The following is a 27049-nucleotide window of genomic DNA, read 5'->3' as shown; positions in this document are numbered from 1 at the left end:
TAAGACTTAGTGAAATCTGTGTTTAATCTTTGAAGTATAGATAGATGTATACAAAGTTGTTAGTCTCTGAAAATATACAAGCACATATACAGCTTAAACAATCTTTAAATGTCAGTCTGTTTTTAGGAGGTTGCAGATACAATTTGTCAAAAATGAATAAATTGAACTGGTAGTTATATATTTGTTTATTTATAGTAGCCAATCTTTCCAGCAATTACTAGTCTCAGATAATTTAACAGTGTAGATTCAGTTTTAAATTACAGGCCAGCATGGACCTAAACTTGTTCAAGATAATTTATTTTTTAAGATTGTATGAAGGTGAAGATTATTAAGTTTTGTAATTTAAATGATGTTTCGTAGTTGAAACAACTGGAGGGAAAATTGACATGCTATATTTAGTTTTTTTTTAACACAGAGTGTGTAATTGTGTACTAAGAAATGACTATGACATTCAATAAGCTATTGTTTTGAAAAGACTCTTCCTGAAAGTTGGAAACAAATAGGAATTCGGACAAACACAACTATTGGTCTAAGACAAGAACCATTTTAAAACAATACATGAATACCTGTTTATTTTAAATAATTTCATGAATTTTTTTTTTAATGTATCATTGAAAAATAATGATATTATTATAATTCCAGTTCCATTTAATAATCCATATTTAAACTTAATATATTAAATGCATTTCCTGATGTAGGAAAAAACTGTAACAATTGTTTGTGGTTAATAAATATGCAAAATTAAGAACCATATCCCCATATTATTACAACTTACCATATTTTGTAATCAAATAATTTACATTAAACTCCATTGTACTGAATCAGGTATTGCAAAAAATTCTCACAAAAATTATCTCAGCATTGTTTTGGCCAAAATGACCAACTCTGTGTTATTAAGTATGTCCAAGATTACTCATGCTGTGCTGAACTTTTGAAGAAGATAAACTAACATCCAAACAATTCTATAAAATCAAAGTCTAGTCCAAAAAGTTTATAGTTTGTTGGTAAAACATGACAAAATTACATCCAAACTGATATCGGGAAAACATTTAAAGTTTAATTGTAATTTAACCGATTAAAATTCTTACTGAGTTATATCCAAATTATACGGAGGTCTGACATGACCACTGATGAACGGTCAGATACTGACCGATTTAAATGACCAGTAAAATTTTAAAATGATTACAAATTTGATGGATTAATGCTAGTAGAAGTTGAAATAGACAGATTATATTTAATTTGTGGGTAAATTTTTGATTGATCATTGACATTTTACTAAGTAAACAAATGTATCAGATAGAAAAACCACAGGTAAATTAGTTTTTATAATTAATAAATATTAAATACCAGAAAGTTGTTTAAACTAAATAAATATTTCAATATATAATATTAGATTTAACCTTTTTTGTTAATGATTCTACCATGATACCTGTTTATAATTCAACCTTGATTTAACATCATCTATCCAAAGACACATAACAATCAAAACTTCTTTAAGAAAAAGAAAAACTGTACTCTTACTTTCATTTCAGGTCAAATAACATTTTCTTAATAGATATTTTAGCTGAAGATCATTTTAGACATTGACCTTCTTTTTCCTGGTGAAGAATCTTAACAATTCTCTACTGATACACAGTACTACAAATATTCCTATATGGGAATGACCATTTAACTCTAAAGGAGTTGAGAGGGGGGGGGTATTTTTTTTTAATAAAAAATATATTCTTTTTCCCAACTTTGAAGAAAAAAATATATTAATCAGGAAGGGGGAAAAATTTATCTGATTGAAAAAAAGGCCATAAACCCCCCTCAAAGTTAAATGGTCTTTCCCTAAATACAGACAAAATAATCAACATCCTATTCACACTGAACATAATAAAAACTTATTAAATACCAGTGCTTTCCTCTCCCCCAGGTGTTGTCACTGGTCAACTTGCATAAAATGACCACTTCAATACAAGTTGTCCAGAGCTAAAGCAAACAAACAGTAAATTTACTGACAGTACGCCAAGTTAGCTCATCCATCGCTCCACCTTTTTGTGACAATGTTATTCTAACCCTGCTGAGAGTATGATGGCTGACAATGAATGGACGGACAACCATGAAATTAAACAATATTGTTATAACGTCTGTCACATCCTGTTGACTGATGGACAATGGTCAAAGATTTTAGTCATCAGTTTCAAAACCATTCTTATTTCTTCAGGCCATGATATAAAAAACTTGTCATCTTATAGCTCAAAAGAATATTATAAGGATGCGTTCTATTTTTTCAACACAAAAATAATGTATATTTTTGCATTAATAGAACTATGCTTAAAGCATTATATTAATAAAAGTACATTTCCAATCAAAAAATGAAATTGACAAGGAAGCCAGCTTCTTTTGAGTTGGTTTTTTTATCCGAAAATAATCACATTAATATCTTTAAACGTATAAAATTTTCAATAAAAACATTTTAACTGTTGAATAATTCTTTAAAGACAGATTGCATACGAACAGCAAGAGATGCTTTAATTTTACAAATAGCCATGCTTGGAGAATTTTGATTAGCTAATGAGCAGAAGGAAAATCTTATGTGACAGCTGAGTAAGCAAGGCTTTTACAACTAATCAAGCCTAACTAAAAAATATGGATGGCCGACTTGGTGAAAGAAAAGTAATAATATCCTAAATCAAAATTTGATACTTTTCATGTGGAGATATATTCAATGGATAAAATGCAAACGAAAAACGCTCAAATTAAATAAGAAAATAAATTTATACGAACCAGTGTAATTGTATCACAGGCTGCTGAGAAATAAAACATTCCAAGTTTCCAGTATCATGCTCATGAAATTTACCTTGGTATATTAACTTCAATATCTTCAGTATTTAGTCCATTACATATACAATTGTACAATACCAGAGACATATAATACATTATTATATGTCTCTGACAATACTAAGACTTTTTAGCCAATTTCAGAAAAAAAACAGTATATCTTTCAGTTTACAGAATTACCAGTAGGTAATTACCTATCAAGTGATGATCATAGGCAAATAATAAGATTACAGGTATAATTACTTTGATTCACCATATAAATATTGACATGAAATCTACTCTGTAACAAGATTACCTACTTATCTCCCTTTGATCAGTAGATTAATCAGTAACCTCCCCTGATAGGTGTTAATCATTACCTTAAAGTGCTAAAATTTAATTTTGGGTGACAAAATTCAAATCTTACTTGCTATTGTCATAGATGATTAGATTTGCTACATCAAAGTTTGAAAATAATCACTATTAATGTTTTGTATATAAATCTGAGAAGATTATCATGTTGGGAATCAATATTAGTATTATCATGGATTAAGAACCTTTTCTGAAAACTGATGATTTTTCATTGGAATAATATCTCCCTTGCCTAAGATGCAGGAATTATAAATAGAATACAAAAACTGTACAAAAATCATTGTCTATGTTAAAACATTACAGCTATAAAATATCATCCTCTTAAGGAATTAAGGAAATTTCTCTACAACTGAATAATCTCCAAGACAAAGAACTATAAAGTAAAAGATTAAAACTCATCTGAAGAAGATATTGCAGTAACTCATTAAATTTCACCACAAATGTGAGCTCAGTCATTTTAATTGAGATTAAACTACTATACCTCAATAAAATGTGGTAATTTTCATTTCATTTTATAAGTTTGTCCTAATTAGTCGGCTATAAAACTTACAATATTATAAGAAATAAACATTAGGGAACTTGCAGCCTTAGAAGATCCTATTTCAAAATATGTATTAAACAAATTAATACAGATGGAAATGTCACCAAAGACCGTTAACATCTTTTGAAAAAATAATTTCGCCATTTTCTACATTTAACAAGTTGACTTGATGAGAGCATTTGAGTAATCTTGTTTGAAGTGATTTTTGCCAGTTAAAATAATGGCCATTGAGGACAAATATCATACTAATCAAACACATACTAATAGAGAGAGAGAGAAAGAAAGAGATAAAAATCTGATTTCTTCAGATAAGATTTAAATAATGATATCATCAGTAGGGTTTATAATATCTTACTACACAGGTGTTGTACAATCAAATGCCACCTGTCTGGTGTTGTGGTCAGTTCTATAATGTCATTTGGTCCTCAGTCGGCTAAAGTAAATACTGTTAGAAAATGACCAATGCTTATAGAGGTCTAGATCTTTTGCTAGGGTTAATGGATTAATTCTTTTCGATAACAGAATGAAATTAAAACAAACAGATGAATGGTTCTTTCATTAATAGAGAAATTCTTTAACTGTTCAATTTTTTATTTTCCAAAAAGAGATTAGACTTTGAAGAAGATCTATAGTGCTTATTTATCTGTATTAATCAGCTTAAACCACGTTTCTCAACAATAGAATCATCTACTGGAGATTATTTCATTCAAATAAAATAAACATGATCAGATCAGTTTAAAACTTTCACTCAAAATGTATTAATACATATATAATGACGACTTAAATGACAACTTAAACAATGGCTGAATACAATCTATTTTATATATAAGACTGATTTCAACAAGCAATTGTATTGTATGTCCTGATAGAATTACAAGAAAAGAAGGAGAACCTTGACAGATTTACTGTTCATTTACATAATCTTAATAAAAATCTGTAAGATATGGGGAAAACATTTTTTTTTTTAATTTAATATGCAATAAATAGTCTTCAAAAGTTTTTATTGAAAACAGAATTGATATTGATTTTTTCTATCTTTTTTTAAACAATATTTATAAAGTTGTATTCAAAAGAAAGAAAATTTCTGATGAAATAAAAAAATAATTAAAATTGGATTTCTAACCATATTAACATGTCAATTTATTCCAGTGCAATTTGTTGGTGTCACATTGAAGGCTAAGACTTACCTTTCTATAGCAGATAATACTGATCCAGTAGGATTTATATGCAATTTTCTATTTCACTCAAAAAATATCACTTCCATGCTACAAGCATAATACAAATTTTCAAAATATCTTCCTATATCAATACAAAACTCATTTAATTCATGTCAACTAAATTCAAGAAAAGAGAACTCTTCACATCGAGTGAGAGATAAACCCATGGCTCCAAGTCTTAACCTTTGATTTTTGTATTAATCATGCATGTTCATTTCCTCCACTTTGTTTTTTACTATACCACCTAATATGTTTCTAAATCACCTTTGTTTAATAGGGTAGTGAGTAAAGTTTGGTTAAGATTTCTATCTCCGATCTGATCGACTCACCTCAATGGTCAAACGGTCTTTAAGTACAACTTATTTAATTGTTTCATCAACAATCTATTTTGTTTATTTTTTTTCTGACTTTGAATGGAGGGAAATTATTTCTATCAAATTATTCTTGGAGGTGTTTTTGTATAAACTAAATAGATACTTTCTAGTACAAGTCACACCCTCTGAATTTTAATGACACCAAACCCAACGAAAGTTTGTGACAATGAAATTTGGTTTCTTATACTAAATGTTGTTAGTTAAAATTATTTCCGAATATTGTTTTGAATTCTACTGTGATAAATTTTGAGGAATTTGATAAATATTTCACCATCTACATGGAAATCCTTCCATTATTTGAAAATAACCACACAATCAGATTGTAATCACTGTAATGAATACAATCTATCTCTTAATTATTATCAATTATACAATTAAAATACCTTTAATAACAAACACAGGTTAAAGACTGAGATACTTCAAATTTCAAACTGTCAATCTGCAGTTGAATAGGGTATAGTCGAAAAATTGTCTTTTACTAATACTATACTAAAAATTGTCTAAATTTTAAATAAAAAAGAATAAAAAGTATGTTCTGCAACCAATGAGGAAATTGAACTTTCAGACTTATAAATATTCAATATAAGAATCCAATTTTAGATCATTCCAAAATGAACTTAAGAGACTAAAACATTTGACATTTTTATCGTTGATCAGAAATTTCATTTTCAAGCTTTTTTTAAAATAGCTAGAATCAACCAAATTATCTTGATTTTTGTAATTTTATTGATTTGTCATGAACATTGTTATACCAATGATAAAATCATCACAATAATAGTATAAAGATGGTGGATTGCACACCTTTGTTTTACCTGTCAAAAGAATGCATGACCATTTCATTAAAGGTTGAAATGTTTGTAAACCTACTAACGGTTTCTTTAACTACCCTTTGGTTATCGAGGAGAGCTATCTTTACATTTTAAAGAGCTTGAAGTGTCACAAAAGCATTGTATCATCAAAAAGGAATTTGCATTTTATGCGTCAAAATGTTTTAAATTCTACACTTTTCCCATCTTTTTATGATCTTTATGGTCAACAAAAGTTCTGAAAGTCACCAAAATGTCAATAATTTATATAATAAAAATCTACTAATATATTAACAATATCAAGCTGTAAAAACTTTCCTTTGGCAGAGAGAAATTCTCCCATGTTCACATCTTCATCAATTTGTAATTTTCAGTCAATATGTTTTTGTAATGGTACCACCTTACATATATTTGACAGGATAATGTTTGTGAAGTAAGTTGCTCAGCTCCTCCCAATACAGAACTTTTCTATTGTAAAGGTACAAAAGATACACCGTAATATCTGGATATGCATTTATTAATGGGAATTAAATTCGGAAAGTTTTGTTGACTTTATAAAGGTGAATTGACAAAAAGGAAATAGAATTCAGTACAAAGCATTGAATAGGGATGACTTATGACTTTACCATATGGCAAGCCAGAATTGAAAGCTAGATTTATTCAAACAGAATAAAATTTAAACATCAAATATCATTTCCGCTCAGACATTTTATCTGGAAAAAAAACCGTCACAAACTTTAAACCACCTAAATTTCATGATAAAACTTGGCCCTAATTTCACTACTATACAATATACATGTATTTGAGTTAAACTTTTTAGAACTTTAACATGAAATTTTTCACCTAGAAAAAAGTACAGATATCACAAAATTGAAAAAAAGACACTAAATGCTTTGAGTATCCAGTTCTGTCCTTGCTACAGTTGGACACCTTCTGCACTGAGAGACCTGACTGGCATTTTTTCAATATAAATTTAATTTCCTTAACAAATTCATCAATTTGTCATTAATGACAGAAGAGGCTGCCAAAATGTTCAGAAAATTCTCAAATAATTGTATTATTGTCCCTTTATAAACATCTGGATAATATAAACCATGGATTGTCATTCAGTGCCAACATACAAGATATCTACCAAGGGAGACAATCAATGTTTTACTTGTCCAAATGTCCAAAGGTCGTGTGTAACATCAATTTGATTCTATTTCTATTGATGCTAGAAGTTGCCATGAAAGAAAATCTTCTGAAGCTTTGCTACTGCTTAATTCAATAAATTTCTGTAGAACTGATAAGATGTTGGTACCAATGGATTATCATATCAAATTTATTTGTTTCTTTTTGTCATGAACAAACATATTTCCTCATAAAAAAATAATAACGGTAAAATAAAATAATTTAAACACACAAAAATATATATAAATCTCTTAGTGATTATACATTTAAATTTTAAGTGCAGATACCAGCTTTTGGTCCATTCTTAGAGTAATTCTATTTAAGTTTATATTTGTATCCTGTAGAAGAGAGGCGAAAGATACCAAAGGGACATTCAAACTCATAAGTGAAAAATAAACTGACAACGCCATGGCTAAAAAAGAAAAAGACAAACAGACAAACAATAGTACACAAAACACAACATAGAAAACTAAAGCCTGAGCAACACGAACCCCACCAAAACCTGGGGGTGATCTCAGGTGCTCTGGAAGGGTAAGCAGATCCTGCTCCACATGTGTAACCCATCGTGTTGCTCATGTTAGTACAAACCCAGTAATAAGTCTAATTCGGTAGGTCACATTCGGGAAAAGGGGACGGGATTGTAGTTACGACATTTGGAACATATCCGCTATCATCTGTGAAACGGATATTCCATAATGGTCAACCAACTCCTGATGGCGTCAGTAAAAAGCTGTAGAAAGCTAGAATAAATCTGTACTTATGCATTGTCTACCTACTGACTGATATTATAGTGTGCATTTAGCATTCATATCACATCTTCTTCATTTTTGTCGAGCCTTCGACTTTTGTCGAAAAAGCGAGACATAGCGATCCTACATTCCGTCGGCGTCGGCGTCGTCGTCGTCGGCGGCGTCCACAAATATTCACTCTGTGGTTAAAGTTTTTGAAATTTTAATAACTTTCTTAAACTATCCTGGATTTCTACCAAACTTGGACAGAAGCTTGTTTATGATCATAAGATTATATTCAAAAGTAAATTTTGTAAAAAAAAAATTCCATTTTTTCCGTATTTTACTTATAAGTGGACTTAGTTTTTCTGCCAGGAAACATTACATTCACTCTGTGGTTAAAGTTTTTGAAATTTTAATAACTTTCTTAAACTATCCTGGATTTCTACCAAACATGGACAGAAGCTTGTTTATGATCATAAGATTATATTCAAAAGTAAATTTTGTAAAAAAAAATTCCATTTTTTCTGTATTTTACTTATAAGTGGACTTAGTTTTTCTGCCAGGAAACATTACATTCACTCTGTGGTTAAAGTTTTTGAAATTTTAATAACTTTCTTAAACTATCATGGATTTCTACCAAACTTGGAAAGAAGCTTGTTTATGATCATAAGATAGTATCCAGAAGTAAATTTTGTAAAAAAAAAATTCCATTTTTTCCGTATTTTACTTATAAGTGGACTTAGTTTTTCTGCCAGGAAACATTACATTCACTCTGTGGTTAAAGTTTTTGAAATTTTAATAACTTTCTTAAACTAACCTGGATTTCTACCAAACTTGGAAAGAAGCTTGTTTATGATCATAAGATAGTATCTAGAAGGAAATTCTGATAAAATTTTGTTCCATTTTTTCCATATTTTACTTATAAATGGACTTAGTTTTTCTTCCAGTCAACATTACATACATTCTGCAGTTTAAGTTTTTAAAACATTTATTAGATTCATAAATTATCCTGGATTTTTACCAAACTTGGACAGAAGCTACTTACAATCAAAAGATAGTATAGAGAGGAATATTTTTATTAATTTTTTTCCTCAATTTTGTTGAGCCTGCGATTAACATCAAAAGTAGGCAAGACACTGGGTTCCGCGGAACCCTTACAAATTTTTTTATAAGTGAGGCTCATTCATTTTTGTTGATAGTCAAACTCTGAATTTAAATACAAATGAGCATAATTTACTTTTAAATGGAATTAATTTTAGAATTGGAATCTCAATTAAATTTCCCTCTATTGTCCTTTTAAAGAGCTGATAGCAATATGCTCCCTTTTGTAGAAGATTCCTCTATTTTACCATCTATAATTGATAGCTATTTGACTTGTTTTAAGACAGATACAATTTTAAAGACCTGCAATTTTGCATCTTTCTTTTGTACAAAAAGTGCATTAGCAATAAAAACTTTTATGATCAAGAGTTTTCATTAGCTGTTTGCCTAAACCCTCTCTTAGCCTAATTTAATGAAATTTTGGGATAATGGATACAGAAAGCAGATTCTTTGGATTAATAAAATGCTCCGCAGGGCGCAGCTTGATACGACCGCAGAGGTCGAACCCTGAACAGTTGGGGCAAGTATGGACACAACATTCAAGCTTGATACAGCTCTGAATTTGGATTGTGATTAAATATTTGACACAGCATAGGTTTCTGACACAGAATGAATGTGGTCTAAGAACTTAAAAATTTTAAATTGGACATTCACCTATTATGGTCCAATATCCAAAATCTAAATACATGGTTAGATTCAGCATATCAAAGAACCCCAAGAATTCAATTTTTGATGAAATCAAACAAAGTTTTATTTTAGACCCTTTTGACCTCAATGTGGACAAAGTTGATAAGGGGGCCCAAAAATCAAAAATCTAAATACATGGTTAGATTCAGCATATCAAAGAACCCCATATATTCAATTTTTGTTGAAATCAAACAAAGTTTAATTTTGGACCCCGATTTGGACCAACTTGAAAACTGGGCCCATAATCAAAAATCTATATACATGTTTAGATTCAGCATATCAAAGAACCCTAAAAATTCAATTTTTGTTAAAATCAAACTAAGTTTAATTTTGGACCCTTTGGACCTTAATGTAGACCAATTTGAAAACGGAACCAAAAATTAAGAATCTAAATACACGGTTAGATTCGGCATATCAAAGAACCCCAATAATTCAATTTTTGATGAAATCAAACAAAGTTAAATTTTGGACCCTTTGCACCTCAATGTGGACCAATTTAAAAACGGGGCCCAAAATCCAAAAACTTAATACACGGTTAGATTCAGCATATTAAAGAACCCCAAGAATTCAAGAATAAAACCCCATTGAAATTGATCAAGAAATAAGCAATTTATACGAAGTATCTTCTTTTGCACAATACTGTGCAATTGAATATTGCTTGCTATTGCGCAATACTGTACAATTGACAATTTCTTGCTATTGCGCAATATTGTGCTATTGGATATTTCTTGCTATTGCGCAATACTGTGCAATTGAAGATTTCTTGCTATTGCGCAATACTGTGCAATTGAAGATTTCTTGCTATTGTGCAATACTGTGGAATTGAAAATTTCTTGCTATTGCACAATACTTATTATATAATAAATTACACATCCTGTTTGGTGTGTATCTCCTACCATATCATTATTATTTGCTTTTAAATATAAATCAGAAATAACCAACTTAAAATGGAAAATTTTAAAAGAAAAAAAAAAGGAAAAAAAGAAAATAAAAGAAAAAAAAAAAATCCCCCCCCCAAATTTTTTGAACCCCCTTATGATTCATCACCCCCAAACTCAATCCCAGCCTTCCCTTTGTGGTATGGTACCTTGCAGTACAATTTCAGAGAGATCCATACACTTGAACACAAGTTATTGTCTGGAAACTAGAAAAATGCTTATTTTTGGCCCCTTTTTGGCCCCCAATTCCTAAACGTTTAGGGCAATTACCCCCAAACTCAATTCCAGCTTTCCCTTTGTGATATGGAACCTTATAGTACAATTTCAGAAATATCCAAACACTTACACACAAGTTATTGTCATGAAACTAGAAAAATGCTTGTTTTTTGCCCCTTTTTTGGCCCCTAATTCCTAAAATTTTGAGGCAATTACCCCCAAAATCAATTACAGCCTTCCCTTTGTGATATGGAACCTTGTGGTACAATGTCAGAGAGATCCATACACTTACACACAAGTTATTGTCTGGAAGTTACAAAAATGCTTATTTTTGGCCCCTTTTGGCCCCTAATTCCTTAACTGTTGGTACCATAACCCCCAAAATCAATCCCAACCTTCCTTTCGTGGTATTGAACCTTATGGTAAAATTTTATGGAGATCCATTCACTTAAACTAAAGTTAGAGTGCGAAAACCAATGTGTCTTCGGACGACGCCGGACGACGACGACGACGACGACGACGACGACGACGACGACGACGACAACGACGACGACGACGACGACGACGACGACGCCAACGTCATACCAATATACGACCAAAAAATTTTCAATTTTTGCGGTCGTATAAAAATGCATCAGGTTTATAACAACTTTGATAATATGGATTCCAACTCTCTTCACATCATGGTTGTCAAGGACTGGAGAAACAAACACAAAAGAAATTTACTTCCCAGGTTCATCATAAAAAGTTTTATGTGTATTTTATATCTGCCAATTACAATGACCAGAAATCAGAATTTCTCTTATTAGATGCAGATTTATCTTCAGACAGTAATATGGTGTGTTTTTAATCCTAACATTTATGAGCAATAAAAACCAGTATCTACAATTCTGTATTTTCTCTTTCTATCCATTAAGGCCAGGGGGAGACAATCTCACTAGCACACATCTCAAACTCATAAAACCTCATGAAAATTATAAACTATACCATTAATCTGTCATTCTGTATCAAATACAAATTTACCAGTTGGTATGTCTGATAACCCATGAACAAAATAATAAAGATTATAGATGATAATGGTAAATATATTGTCTCCACATTTGCACCCACCCAGAGGTTCATATTACTCTTCCTAAAATGTCAAATCAAATGTCTTAAGACAACATAGTACCTATCTGCCAATAGACTTAAGTTCCAAAATTTACTGGCATTTATATCCTACCCTCATGCTAAGGGAGAAACCTCATTAACTAAACGTCCTGAGTATGACAGGTTTTATGGTGGTCACTTTATAAATCCATTCTGACTTTAAATGTTATAAGGGTATACTGACAATGTATTAATTTCATAAGAAATTACAGGAATTCGTATTGATTTAGTCCATATGATTATAACAATGTAAAACCTTTCAAGTTACTTATAGATACTAGAAAAAAAGCTTGCTGCAAAATCCACTAGCACTGTGACCACATATATTTTGAAATAAGCATAGGATCCAATTCACCTATGTCTATTAATCTATGAAAAGGACCATGCAATAAATTTCTTGTTGCATAAACTATTTTACACCCAACAGTCAATTGGGATCTATATCAAGAAATGCAAAAGTTGAAAATGATTTTCCAGGTCTGCAAGTTATTTACATTAATTTGCTGCATTCCAAGCTTTCCTTGAAAATCCTTCAATAGGAATGCTTATAGCCAAAATGTATGCACAAAATGGTAGCAAAAATAATTTATTTGAAAATTTCATCATTGATAATTTCTGTATAATATTTTTAATAATTGCCCTACCTTCTATAAGTTATAGCTCTTTTGTTCTTGTACTGTCTGCCTCATCATGCCATGCCAAATTTGTTCAGACCTGAAAATTACACAGTCCATTAGTTAACAATTAAATATAAAGACATATTTCATGCTTAACAATTTCATTTCAATTTCTATTGTCTTTGTATAAGGTAAGACAATTGAACACTTTCACTATTTACTTTAGGGTCAGTCAAGTTAAACGTTTTTGGTGACTGCTGAAATATAATGACCACACTTGTGTGCGTCATTGACAATAGTCAATATGAAATTTGAAACGTTCTGTTTTAAAACTTTATGAATTATTCTAACAAAAAAAACAACATTTAGGCTTTTGAAAAATATATAAATATAAAGTTAATTTTAGAACCAAGTCAATTTGGCCATATAACCATTCATTTGACAATTAACCTTTTTTTTTACATATATATCCACATATCTGGCTATTACAGCTTCTCGTTTAATAAGCTAGACTAGAAACATGGTTACTTGTTGGCTAAAATTTACTTGAAATATATGTACACTTTAACATCATCTAATTATAAGATTAGGAAAAATCACTAGATTTTCATAAGTTAAACTTTTGTAAATCATTGCCATTAATCCTGAAGATTTTAAGCAATATTATACAAAGATCCAAGTTGAGGATTAGAAATTTTATACAATTCTTATTCAATTCTTACTTTACAAAAATCAATTAAAATTATTGATAAAATACATTACATTTTCATAATAAGTCATAAAAGATTTATTTCTAATGATTTGTGGTTGAATAAATGCATTTTCCTGACGAGGAATATTGACTGAGAGTACATTTAAAATTTATTACTTATTTCCTTAAAGTCTGAGTATTAACCATAAAAATTCAAAAGTAATGTTAATATCAGTGTTTTGATAACAGACATTGAATCCTTAGAATGACCATAGCACAAATCATTCAAGTTAAAAAAGTTGAAAAAAATGCGGAAGATACCAAGATACCAAGAGGTCACATTCAAAATTCATTTGTCGAAGAGAAACGCCATGTCAAAATTATATCTACTCCTATGTTGAACATCTTTTCCTATACATGTATTGAAATCAATGTCATTTTGAACTGATAATTAAATTCAATTCACAACCATTTTCTCATCAATGAGGAAGGGGTATAAAGTGACCACATGTATTACACTATAAGGATGTCAAAGCTTGAAACAGTATGGACTAGGTCTTATATGGAAACAAGTCCACTTTATTGAAGTAACATTTAAAATGCCTTTTCAATTCTGTTTTTGTTTTACCCTTAAGTAGATAAATATCAGATGAATCACCAGTGTCAGGAACATAACTGTCATACAATATAGTTCACAACATACATGATCCCACAGGATATAGTTAGTTAGAATGTGCATTTCATAAAATCTGGGACCAATAGATATGTATTGAGTCCAAGTTAAAACAGAACTTGCATTATAACAATGTTGTTGTGAATGTATTTTACTGTTCCCACCCAAAATCTCTTCTTGGGACATTCTATTAAAAGCAAACAGCAATTAGACGACTATAAACTAGTCAAAAATCTCTTCACTTTAAACGAGCTTAAAGCTCATACATATTTTTCACTTATTCAGAATTCTCAATGTGACTATATTTGTCATGATTTCTTAGGAACTGATTGGACCCCTTATACCTGTCATTTGGTTTTATACCTGACGGAGAGCTCTGATACTTTTAAAACATTGAACCAAGGATCTGTTTAAGTTTTCCTATACAAATCTTTGATTGAACATACCTGACCAGTATCAGGTCCAAAAATATATGACAGCTAGATGACAATGTTTGACTTAGGACTTTAATAGGATTAAATAGTATCTATGATCAAGTAATCAGCTAATTACTGGAATATTACCTCCATAATTCTCAGTATAATACAAATTAATCTAATATTAGTGATAAATATCATTATATCCTAGCTACTGGGAGGTTACAGTTCCCTAAGGTGTCATTAGAAACACTTGTCATCAAGCACCTGTTCATTCAGTTAATTTGACCAGTAATTCAGAAAAAAAGTAGAATTTGTAGTTTATTATTGACATATACTATGAATAAAAGGAGATATGAGGTGTTGGTTAATAAGGCAGCAACCAACCAGCACAAATACTAGAATGTCAAAAATTGTCACAATGTGTTCATTTAGTTACTATCACAACTAAGATAAAGTGCCCAAAAAATCACCCTACCTAAATCTAATCATAAAGGAAAATTAGAAATCTGGACAAAAAATATGTGAAAGTATTAAATACTGGTTTGACTTAAGTTTTGAAATATGTACTTTGTGAAAATAGACCACTTTACAGTTTAAATAGAAAATGAAAGGATATGGAGCAGGGGTCGACTTAAGCACTGGCTCGCTGGCTCTAGGCCAGTAGAATTTCGATAGGGTCAGTTGAACATAAAAACTACTGGCCCCATTGGCCATACATTTGACTATATTTTCACATAGATAGTATTATTAGGGCAAATTTTATTTGAGTTGGGCCAGTAAATTTACGCTCTAACTGGCCCTATTGGCCATACTTTTAAATTTTGTTAAGTCGACCTCTGATGGAGTAAATGTACATGGGACAAAATCGCACACAATACATAGAAAACATAGAAAATTATCAATGAACAGGGCTTTTATTCCTGTTCTTCATCTTGACAGTTGATGTAGGGTCTTCAACAATGAACGAATCATTCATACCCTACAACAAGGTCAAGACGGCCCCTAGCGTCGACTTAAGCGTTACTATTGATAAAAATAAACCACAGTTCACCTTCTTGCTCCCCACCCACCTCGGAGAGCCAACTTGTGCGATGCTTGTGTACGACGGTTCTCCAGTCGAAAGTACCAGGGATACAAGAAAAGTGCAGTAATTTACCCGGTAACCAGAAGATTGTGTAACATTGCAATTTTTTACATCTTGTTGCTTATTAAGAGCTTAATTTTTCCTGCAAAATAGGAGCCAACTAAGGAGAGGAAAACTTTCATATTATGCTTTACATAGCTCCTCAGACAAAACTTTCATATTATGCTTTACATAGCTCCTCAGACAAAACTTTCACATTATGCTTTACATAGCTCCTCAGACAAAACTTTCATATTATGCTTTACATAGCTCCTCAGACAAAACTTTCATATTATGCTTTACATAGCTCCTCAGACTAAACTTTCATATTATGCTTTACATAGCTCCTCAGACAAAACTTTCATATTATGCTTTACATAGCTCCTCAGACTAAACTTTCATATTATGCTTTACATAGCTCCTCAGACAAAACTTTCATATTACGCTTTACATAGCTCCTCAGATATAACTTTCATATTATGCTTTACATTATAGCTCCGCAGACTAAACTTTCATATTATGCTTTACATAGCTCCTCAGACTAAACTTTCATATTATGCTTTACATAGCTCCTCAGATATAACTTTCATATTATGCTTTACATTATAGCTCCTCAGACTAAACTTTCATATTATGCTTTACATAGCTCCTCAGACAAAACTTTCATATTATGCTTTACATAGCTCCTCAGACAAAACTTTAATATTATGCTTTACATTATAGCTCCTCAGACTAAACTTTCATATTATGCTTTACATAGCTCCTCAGACATAACTTTCATATTATGCTTTACATTATAGCTTCTAAGATTAAACTTTCATATTATGCTTTACATAGGTCCTCAGACTAAAGCCAGATAAACTTTTACATACTTCCTATCTAGCTGTAAAAGTAAACACTTTGTGCAATGCAGATACATAATAGTTGTCATCAATGTATAACTATTAATAAAATTCAAGAATATTAATTTCTAAATATGAATTCCTTGCTTCATAATTAATACAAATATGTCTATCAATAATCATGACTTTACAGGCAATAAACAATGTTATTACATAATATTGTAATGAGTTCTACATAATACCAATTAACAACAGACTGTTATTATTTCTATTCCTTTCTTTCAGAGGTATGTTGAAAATAAAGTTTCATGTTAAATTTAATTGATTTTCAATATGATTCTAAAGGATCCATTGCTTTTGAAGGTCGTTACCGTGTAAAATAATGAATAATTGAATTACCTCATTAATAAAATTGATAATTATGAGTTACTTAAGTGATGTATGACAATCTTGCCAATAGGGAGACGAAATTTTTTTAATGTCACCCTGCAAGCATGACTATCATCCGTTAATGTCTCATTTGCATCATATCTATAGCTTTTTTCTCTATTTTTTAATATTCATATCATATTTTGAAATGAGTCATAGATCAATGTTATGGGCCGGGTATACTCAGGAGCAAGTAGAAAGTTAATTCTCCTTTCTACCCTTTTAGCAAATGTTAGGAAAAATTCTTATGCATACCCTATTTTAACATCAATAGCCAGTACTGGATGATGGCTGTCTCCAATAATAGATAAATTGAGTATTCCCTACCATAGGATATTTTGAATTGCCTACCATGTTATTTTTTAATTGTAAGAATTTTTAAAAGTTCTAAACAGGTGCTGCATCACTTTGGTGAATTATTTTTTATCTTTCAATGTATTCATAGGTAATGGTTGGGAAACTTTGTTATCAAAACAAAAGCTGAAGAAAATCTGAGCTCACCTGGCAATTGAAACAGATTCCCAACTTTTATCAGAATATCACGAAAAAGTCCCCACCAGCACAGACCTGCATTTGTTATATGCAAAAGTTTACAAAAATACAAATGTTATTTGAGTCTGTTTTTGTTATCGTAAATAATCTCCAATCACCCGGAACACCTTTGGATGTAATATCACTCCGATATCATATACTGATAATCTTATCAATCTACAAGTCTTTGGAACTTAACCGAAATATATATTCTATTAATACGGTAGTACCGTGTGCCAGGTTTTAAATTCTGTAATTTGGATCGATTGCTGATCATCATCTTATATATGTTCTGATCTTAATCTGATAGTCCATCTAATATCCTTTAAACTATGTCTTAATACAATCTTATATTCAATGTATAGGTTTATTTAAATTCTGGACATGATCCGAGAGCGATGCTGACCCGTAGCATGTCATATGATAAAAGAACGATAGAAAAGGTTGAGTTTGATAGAATTCAATGCATCTGTGATATAAAGATAGGTTTTAAAGCTAGCTGAACTGTAAAATGATTCCCGTTGACCTCCAGTCAGACTGTAAATAGTGCAGTAGTAAAACTATGATGATGCATATCTACATTGATTGAATGACTGATGCATTGAATTTACAAATTTCCAAAGGTATAAAATATCTGATGATCTACTGTCAATATTAGGTAACTGTAGAATGATTATGTAATCAATAAATGAGTATACACAATTCATTTAATAGAGAAAAGTTTATCAATTTTATGACTTTGCCAATAACTGGTACTACTACTAGTGTGTTACTGTTATAACAGGCTCAGCCAATAATTATTAACAGAAAAGCCATCTCTAGGTATTGATATTATACATGCAGATAGACCATTCATGTAAAAGATCAGGGGGGACATTTCTAGCAACACATGTCATAACCATGGAAATCTGTGTCACATTTTGTCAGAAATTATTAAATAGAATTGTTGAAAGCATTCAATTTTTGTTTTTACCAAATTTGTAGTTCAAAAGATTATAATTACTAAATAGTTTTGATCAATATAACTATAATTTTATTGCACCTATATGCTGAGAGTACCATGAGGTGTGCACGAAGATCGTAGAGGTCACTAGATGAGGTCAAATCATGAAATTTATCCTGGAAGTCTTTTTTTCTTGTTTGCATCATTGAGCTGCTGTCTCATTGACATTATGATAAATTCCACATCTTATTCTATTGATATCAAAATTTACAAATGTTATATATAAACATTAAGTGAGATGGAAATTATTCATGATTAAATTGTTTGATAAATTAACAACCATGTGGTAATTATTCATGCTAATTAACAAATCATCAGAATCAAACAGCTGATCAATGAAAATGAAAGTAGATATGAATGAGAAGTGAAACTAGACTCTGTTAATACTTATAGATAATATCAGTTCCTTATCATACAGATTTAAAGACAATGATGACATAGGAAGATACATGTTCTTTAATTAGAGACTTTTGTTAGTTTCCTTTGATATTGTGATATCATCAAACAAGGTCAAACAGATTGGTTCTCATACATGTGTTCACTTTTACAGTGGTGGCAATGAAGAATATGAAAGATAGATATGAGACAGCAACCCAATGAAACAAATAACCAAAAGACATCTAGAGAAACATAATTGGTTTCCTTTCTTATTTTGGATTTAGTGTTGGTATAGTATCCAGCAGCAAGTTTTTATTTTTATTTTTTTAATTCATGCTTTTAGTTTTACCTCTTTTTGATACAATCAAGGGAAACAACTCTCTATCACTGTTAGTAAGAGAGGTTGCATAAAGACACCTTTTTAGGTCAAGTATTATAAAATCATGTGAATTCTGCCTTGAAATGATGGATTACTAATTTTAACACATCTTTTAAATCAGATTCACAGAGAATTTATGATGCTAAAAGATGCCATAAATTTTGACAAATATATCTGTGAATGGGAAATATCAAGCACATTTAAGAGCCACTTAAATATTAATAAAAGGTGTTGGTGTTTAAACAAATACTTTGGAACATTATTTAGCTGTTTCTTGCATGCAATCTTGGCTAAGGAACGATTGACATTTATGGACCAAATTCTTTACATTTTTATATAACACATGTAGCCTACCTCTGATTACATATATTGTGACGTAATGGCTTCTAACTATCTGTTTGTTTAGTTTTTGCTTTATCTCTACTAAAATTAATTGTACAAATTTCAGGGAAAAATTAGGTCAAAGAAGGCCCTATATAATCTTGTCCTTTCAATGAATATATCAGTGATGCTGTATTTGTTTGCAAATTTCTACAAGTTCGACCTTTTCAATAGTTCTATAAAATATGTTTAGTTTTTTCTCACAAAAAGTTTACTGCAATCTTCAAACCCTCAATGATAGTGGTTTCAATTTCAAAGAGGACAAAGAGTGAAAATGAAATGTTTTGGCCAATTAGCTATCTAAATTAGTAAAAGGAGGATTTCTTTAGATCAGTATTAGATTATAAGATAAGGTAATTTGAGTAAAGATAAAAATACATGATATGTTTAATGTTAGATTATCTTGTAAAGATAATTCCTCAAACATATGGGTGCATTCTGACACATGTGTCTTCAAGAAAATCACAAACCCATATGGTTATATTTTGTACACAAATTCCAATCAACAGACTTTTTACTAAGATAAGTATCTGAATAAATGTAACTTTTCCTTTTGGTAAACACTTTATATTTATCTAGTCCAGAGGGAGGAGGAAATATGATTTCTTTATTTGCATGCATCACCAAAATGTATTCTAAAAATAACAAAGCCTTTTATCACCTCTGAATAATGAAACAAAACAAATTGAAATTTCATTTATTTGTTATACAAATAATTAGAAAAAAAAGGATTGATCAACCACTGCATTTTCATAATAACAACCAGAACTGTTAATAAACACATAGACTGCGATAATATGTTTTACGTGGCCTTTGGCATACTCTTTTTTAAAATAAATCCAATATATAAAAACACATAGCTGAGAGGGATGATCGATTGAACAGATTGTTAACTAGCTGTGGAACCTTAGCTCTTGTTAACCAGAACAAACAAGCCAGCTAGCAAAGCTATTTCCCAAGCCCTTCTCTAAACCCCGACCAAAAACATCCCAATGTTCCACAGAACTTATTCACCAACCCTCAAAAAACATTCAGATTAACTCCATATAAATCTGGATTGTTGAACCTAAAACCCTGTCAGAGTAAATAAAAGGAACGTGTAACACTGAGGTGTGAGTAATAAACTCTCCATTGGTATTTTATCATTTGTGACCTTTACACTGGTAATAAATTCTCCCAGATGGAGGTTGCTCACTTCTTACTTTGACTTTAAAAAGCAGTTGTGCTAGCTCTTTTAAAGAGACTGTCTTCGACAAAAAACAACCAAATATTTTCCATTGAAACTAAGATGAACAGTTACAATATCAAACTAAAAAGTACTGATATAAACATCGTAAAAGTGAATAATAAAAGTGTCCCACATAATATCGACCACCCTTGTCCCTGGCTTCAGTTTGAAGAGACTAGTTAAAGAGGCTCATTCACCTATAATAAACTACAAAATTGATTGATTATTTTGTGTTGAAAGGAGAACTCGTACATTTACCATGATTTATACACACTGTACCCTGTTAAATGTCCTACATAAATATCCTTAAATGGACCACTTTAACCTTTGAAAAATTAATTAAATTAAATTGAAAAATGATTAAAAAGTTTATCAATAATGTGGAGTTTTTAATTGAATAATTTAATAAATGTCAGACAGTGCCAAGTATTACATCACAAATTTGCACCACAGCGGAAAACTGGTGAAAGAAAAGACAGCTCATTTTCTGAATAATTAAAGCCTGTCAACAAAGTTGACAATAAAATCCTAATGTGATGAATTACAAGGCTTGAACAGAATGGGAGCAGATCTTGCACAATGTTAGTCATAAAATATGAGACCACATTTTATTTTCATTATTTCAAATTTTCATTTTTTTTGTTTTTTCAAAATGTTATGACATTTGCAAGTAGTGATTTCGACCAGAAATAAACTGATTATAACTAAATAGAAACACCACTAACATAGAGACATATAACTGTGTACATATTACTATTAAACAAAATATAATTGCATTTTTTTTTAAACAGGTCTATTTTTGCCTTAAATGTTTCTTTTTCATTGCAAAAAGTAAAATAACAAAAATACCGAACTCCAAGGAAAATTCAAAATGGAAAGTCCCTTATCAAATGGCAAAGCTCAAGCACATCAAACAAATGGAAAATATTACTGTCATATTCCTGACTTGGTATTTCCTTATGTAGAAAATGGTGGATTAAACCTGGTTTTACAAGGAATTTTGCAAGGAATTTTGGAAACACTTTTACTTTAAAGCAATAATCATCATGGTATCTTGAAATAATTGATTTTTGAACAAGAATTCCAATACTTCTTGTGACCTTAATTTTATAAATAGCCAGTTCTATCCATACATGTTTACAGTTGTAGTACATGTATCAGATTCAGTTATTGAATTAAATACATCGTTTTTTAAAATGTTGATATGTGAAAATGTTATATAGACTTCCACCTAGACTCATGACTTGGCATTCAATAGGAAAAAAAAGTAAAACCAAGTCTTACATAACAGGATTTACATATTGCTATAAATGTCACTATAATTGAATTCAAGATTATTATATATGAGACAATTTCAAACTGGTATGGCTGTCCTTGGGTTGCTATATCTCATTCCCACACCTCCTTTTATTAAACATAATAAAAATTTGAAAACTAATCTGTGAAAAAAGAACCTAACAAAACAGAATGAATATAAAATGCATTTTTTTTGGAAACATTTTCTAGTACCGGTAATTAAATATCTGCTTATAGCATGAAAAATGCAAAATTTATAAGTACATTCATATTGCATTTCAACTATTGTATTCTTAGATATTTTTATTCTATATCTGACAAACAAATATTTCTGTAACTGAAGATCCTATTAGACATATTCCTTTAACATTTGTTGTATTAAATCTAAAATGTCACTTTTTCATCATATAAGCATTGTGGGGACTAATTACATCTTCATCAGTATCCTAATCTTTGGATATAACCAGATTCATGGATTAAAATCACTGATACAAATCAATTTTCATTAAGTCATTATATGAATAATTTCACAGCCCATAATCCTACAAAATAAATCGGCTTCCCTTACCAATCAAAGTGTTCTTGTACGTTATATTGACAGTAATGAAAACGGACAGTATTTTTTCCATTGCTTTTAGGCACAAAGTTAAACTATTATTTGATTAGTAAAATTTTCTGGTATTTCCCACCATAAAAACATTTCTTCTGTCATCAACTGGATTTTTTACCCTAATTTAATTTGCATTAAAATTTGATAACATTTGTATAGAAGAAAGGTTGCTTTAGTTACATTATGTCTTGAAATCTACAAAAATCAGCTGACAAAATGAATTGGTAGTTGTCAACATTAAAGCCGATTTGTGGATCATATTTTATTCATCTTATGCAAGATATTTGAAATAACGTTATTAAAAACAGGGATTTCTATGAATTTAATGATTAAAAAAAAATTGTGTGTGCATTGCTTACAAATTTTTCATAAACTTATCAAAGACAGTTTAAATGGACAAAACAGCCAAGAAGACAGTTATTCAACCTGCTACTGGAATCTGAGGAACACACTGTATATACCAGAATTTATAAAAAATACAAACTGAGTATTTCAGTACATAAGGATTTTGGGGTATATTCAAGAAATATGTATTGTTTTTAAACTTGCATTGTCAGGTGTTTTTATTTTTACTCCATTGAAAATGGTCAACTGTATACCTAAAGCTTTATATGGATAATAAAGTAAATTTCAAGATTTCCACTCCACTCTAGTCTTACGAAACAGCACAAAAAAAAACACTTTAAAACAGTAAAACAGTATTAAAATTGGTTGTCCAAAGTCTTCAAAGTCCTGGCAATGGAGATATCTGGATAATTAGCTGACCAGGTGACAATAAGAAATAATATCTAACTTGATATGAGGTGGATTAAAAGCTTGAGGAAGAGAACATGATACATCTGTCACTGTTGAGAGGAAGTCTACCCATTAAATAGACATCAAAATTCAATCTAGTCTAATCAAATGGCTGTAAAAATCTAATAATCAGCCATGAAAACTATGCTGTTTATACTAGCAAGACTGCTGTATCAATCAAACACCTAAACTTCTCTGTTTATTTTAGATCTGATTGATATAAAACATTTGCCTGTCATTTTTATATAGAAAGATAGACCACAGGTGCCATATTTGTCTTAGATGTAATTAGTAGTTAATTTGTTTATTTCAAAAACAGTAAATTATACCATAATTGATTTAGCACTACACATTCCTTAGAATTTTCTGAATTTTGTGTTATTTTAAGGTTTGTGAGACACAACGTCTCAAGCTTTCACTTTTGATATTCAATGTTAAGGAAACTGTTTGGGATTTCTGCAGTCCTATTGATCAAAGTAACAGGAAGGACAATATGATAATGGTAAAAATCATTACAGCTCCTAAGTAATGGAAAAACTATGTCCCTAGTCTCCAATTGCAGCAGATTTCCCAAAATTGCAACTTTATTTTTCTATCCAAATTTAACAATTTTTTTAAATGTCTTCTCAAATGCAAGTAACATTAAATAAGTATTTTATATAATAATACCATTTCATTTTTTATTTTAAAAATCTTAAGTCCAAATTGTTAAAATTAATTGACCTATCATGTACAAAATATAATTTCTTTAAGGCACTTTAATTAAAATTTCAAACATTTTAATCAAAATATTTATTTAAATTAAAACTTTCAGTCTATTTTGAACTTGAATATAAAATGAAGTCTCGTCTTAAAAAAAAAAGCTTAATACTCACATGAATTCGAAATATGAGAAAAATCCTATTGGCACAAAAATTTTTGAATATTGATTAAAACTTTTTTTCCAAATCCTTCAAAATCAGTCATTCATCAAACAATTTTTCCGAGAGTCAACTAAAAACAAACTTATCACTATCTTTTACTATGATTTTCTAATACATTTGTCATAGTTGAACAATTTTTCACCTGGGTCATGTGATCTAATGAATATTAATGAGATCTGCCTTATCTGTGATATCTGTTTCAGTGTCTTGGGGAATGGAGATAAATCAGGACTTTTTACAATAAATCTGTTTTATTGAAGATGCAGTGAAAACAAAGACAATTGTTATCATTTAATCTAGATTGCTTACAACCAAGTAGTTGAAATATTTAAACATCTTTATTATTTTTCTTTACAAAATTTATCTGATATTCAATGAAACTTTTTTTATACGATCATTTACATATGTGTAAAAAGAGAAGTGGGATATATGTCAATGAGACAGCAACCCAAACTCAAAATTTTAGATAATCTACAAATTATATGTGTGGACTAGAAAGATGGATAATTTGATCCTAGTAAAACAAAGCATAAATTTAAGGTATATTAATTTTCTTTAAAAATGAAATAGAAATTTCAATTTTTGTAGAGGAAGTATTAGAAATAATTAAATATTTCGGAAAGGTCTTATAACATAATCATCTAAAAGCAAGATACTATATATTTGAGATAATTTTGGACTCTTGAATATTTAGTAATAAGTTATTATGAAACTAACCTGACTTAAGGAGGGTTGGTCATGCATGGTCAAGGGGGTTAGTTTTATATGTACTTCTATGCTAACCAAATGAATTTAGTCCTTCTTAGTTTGGTTCGTTTCTCATAGACGTATATAGTACAGAAACTAACATGATTTTCTATTGTTCAAAATTGTTCCAATTTATATTAATTTCCTGTTTAAAGTGAGATGCCAGAAAAAAAAATGGATTCCAAACCTCAGGTCTTTAGTGTGTCTGTGACTTGTATATGCAGTAGATGAAAATTCAAGATCAGCAATAAGTGTACAAGTATTTAAAAAATATATTGTATTTCATTCCTCATTGACCCTGTGAATTGTATCTTTACTTCAAATATTCTGGAATAAATCATACCCCCCTTTTTTCCAACAAACAATGACTATCCAGCTCATCATGCTTCTTGTAGATGAAGAGGTAAAAATAAAGTGTTATAATCACAACTATTTTAATTCCAGGGATAACTCATAATGCTTGTTTTCACAAATTTCTTCTAAATAGTTCTCATTAATTTATAATGCTAAATCACTTAATTATCACATTAATGAACTTATCGACTAATTTCCATACTTCAAAGTTTCCAGAAAAGTTTCATTAAGTAACACAGTAATTCATTACAACCTCACATAAATAACTCAATGTTTATACATTAACTTAAACAAGCATAAGTTTGTTTTCCTTATCATATAAACACAGGAAAAACTTTTTTCAAAGGTCTCCTAAGAACATGTTCCTCATCAAAGGTTTAATGTTATTTTTTTTTAACTTAATGAAATTTGCAGACATCATGATATAGACATTACACCCAACTTTAATCATTATTACAAAATTTGTCAAAATATTTTTGAAATTTCAATGGTCTTCTTGTACTGGATTCAGCTTACTTTGAAAATGTTTAAAAGAAATGTGTTATTTGAAGTAGGTGTTGAATAAACATGTACTTTTAACTGTAACAGTTCTATAAACAACATGAATTTTATAGAGAGATACTACATATAATATAGAACATATATAAACCCATGATTCTTATGAAGAAAACTTCTACTACTAAAATGGTCACAGAAAGCTAAGACCTGCCATAATGCATTTTGTTAAAAGAAGTTTTCAAATCAAACAATGTGTTCAAGTACAAAAAGTTTAATACAAAGATCTAGTTTCATCAAGTTATTAATTTCTAAAGATTTTAAAATATTATAAATGGACTACACAATTCACCATTTCAGAATCTAATGCATTCTGGGTAATATTTTCAAAAGCATACACCAAAACTTTATGATGGGAAAAAAAAGGTCCTAAACAATGTAAATTCAACCATTGACATAATATTCTTTTCTTTTGGTGATAAAACAATAAAATTACCCAGAGTTCTTTCGCTTCTGAAAAAATACCAAGAACCATCCACTGACCTTCACATTGGACAACCAATAACCATCCACTGACCTTCACATTGGACAACCAATAACCAACATCCACTGACCTTCACATTGGACAACCAATAACCAACATCCACTGACCTTCACATTGGACAACCAAGAACCATCCACTGACCTTCACATTGGACAACCAAGAACTATCCACTGACCTTCACATTGGACAACCAATAACCAACATCCACTGACCTTCACATTGGACAACCAATAACCATCCACTGACCTTCACATTGGACAACCAAGAACCATCCACTGACCTTCACAATGGACAACCAATAACCAAGCAGACTGAACTATCTCTAATGAATACAGGATGCAGTACTGTAACTCTACAGATGGTTTCTACAATATACAAATGGACATATGTAAGGACAAATATCATTGGGGGGAAAGCACTGCCTGTAATCTAAGTTACCTGCATCCCAACACAGGACAGCCTGACATCACTAAAGATTGAATTTGAT

The 27049-nt window shown here is 30.3% G+C and overlaps 1 protein-coding gene across 2 annotated transcripts in view; it reads right to left on the bottom strand.

Annotated features, from left to right (window-relative positions):
• LOC127736695 (protocadherin-11 X-linked-like) overlaps nt 1–24536 on the bottom strand; it is a 63876-nt gene extending 39340 nt beyond the window's left edge. The window contains exons 1-2 of one of the 2 annotated variants that reach the window (XM_052247271.1): nt 24375–24536; nt 12749–12818 (exon numbers count right to left, since the gene is read on the bottom strand). The gene's annotated coding sequence lies outside the window, so the exon portion shown is untranslated. Of the gene's footprint in view, nt 1–12748; nt 12819–17399; nt 17490–24374 lie in introns of those variants that run through there. The other variant, XM_052247272.1, reaches the window with a different exon arrangement.
• Between the last annotated feature and the right edge of the window lie 2513 nt (nt 24537–27049).

The sequence above is a fragment of the Mytilus californianus genome, unplaced genomic scaffold (assembly GCF_021869535.1).
Source record: "Mytilus californianus isolate M0D057914Y unplaced genomic scaffold, xbMytCali1.0.p SCAF_35, whole genome shotgun sequence".
Lineage (NCBI taxonomy): Eukaryota > Metazoa > Mollusca > Bivalvia > Mytilida > Mytilidae > Mytilus > Mytilus californianus.
This window is presented reverse-complemented; position numbering and strand designations above follow the sequence as displayed.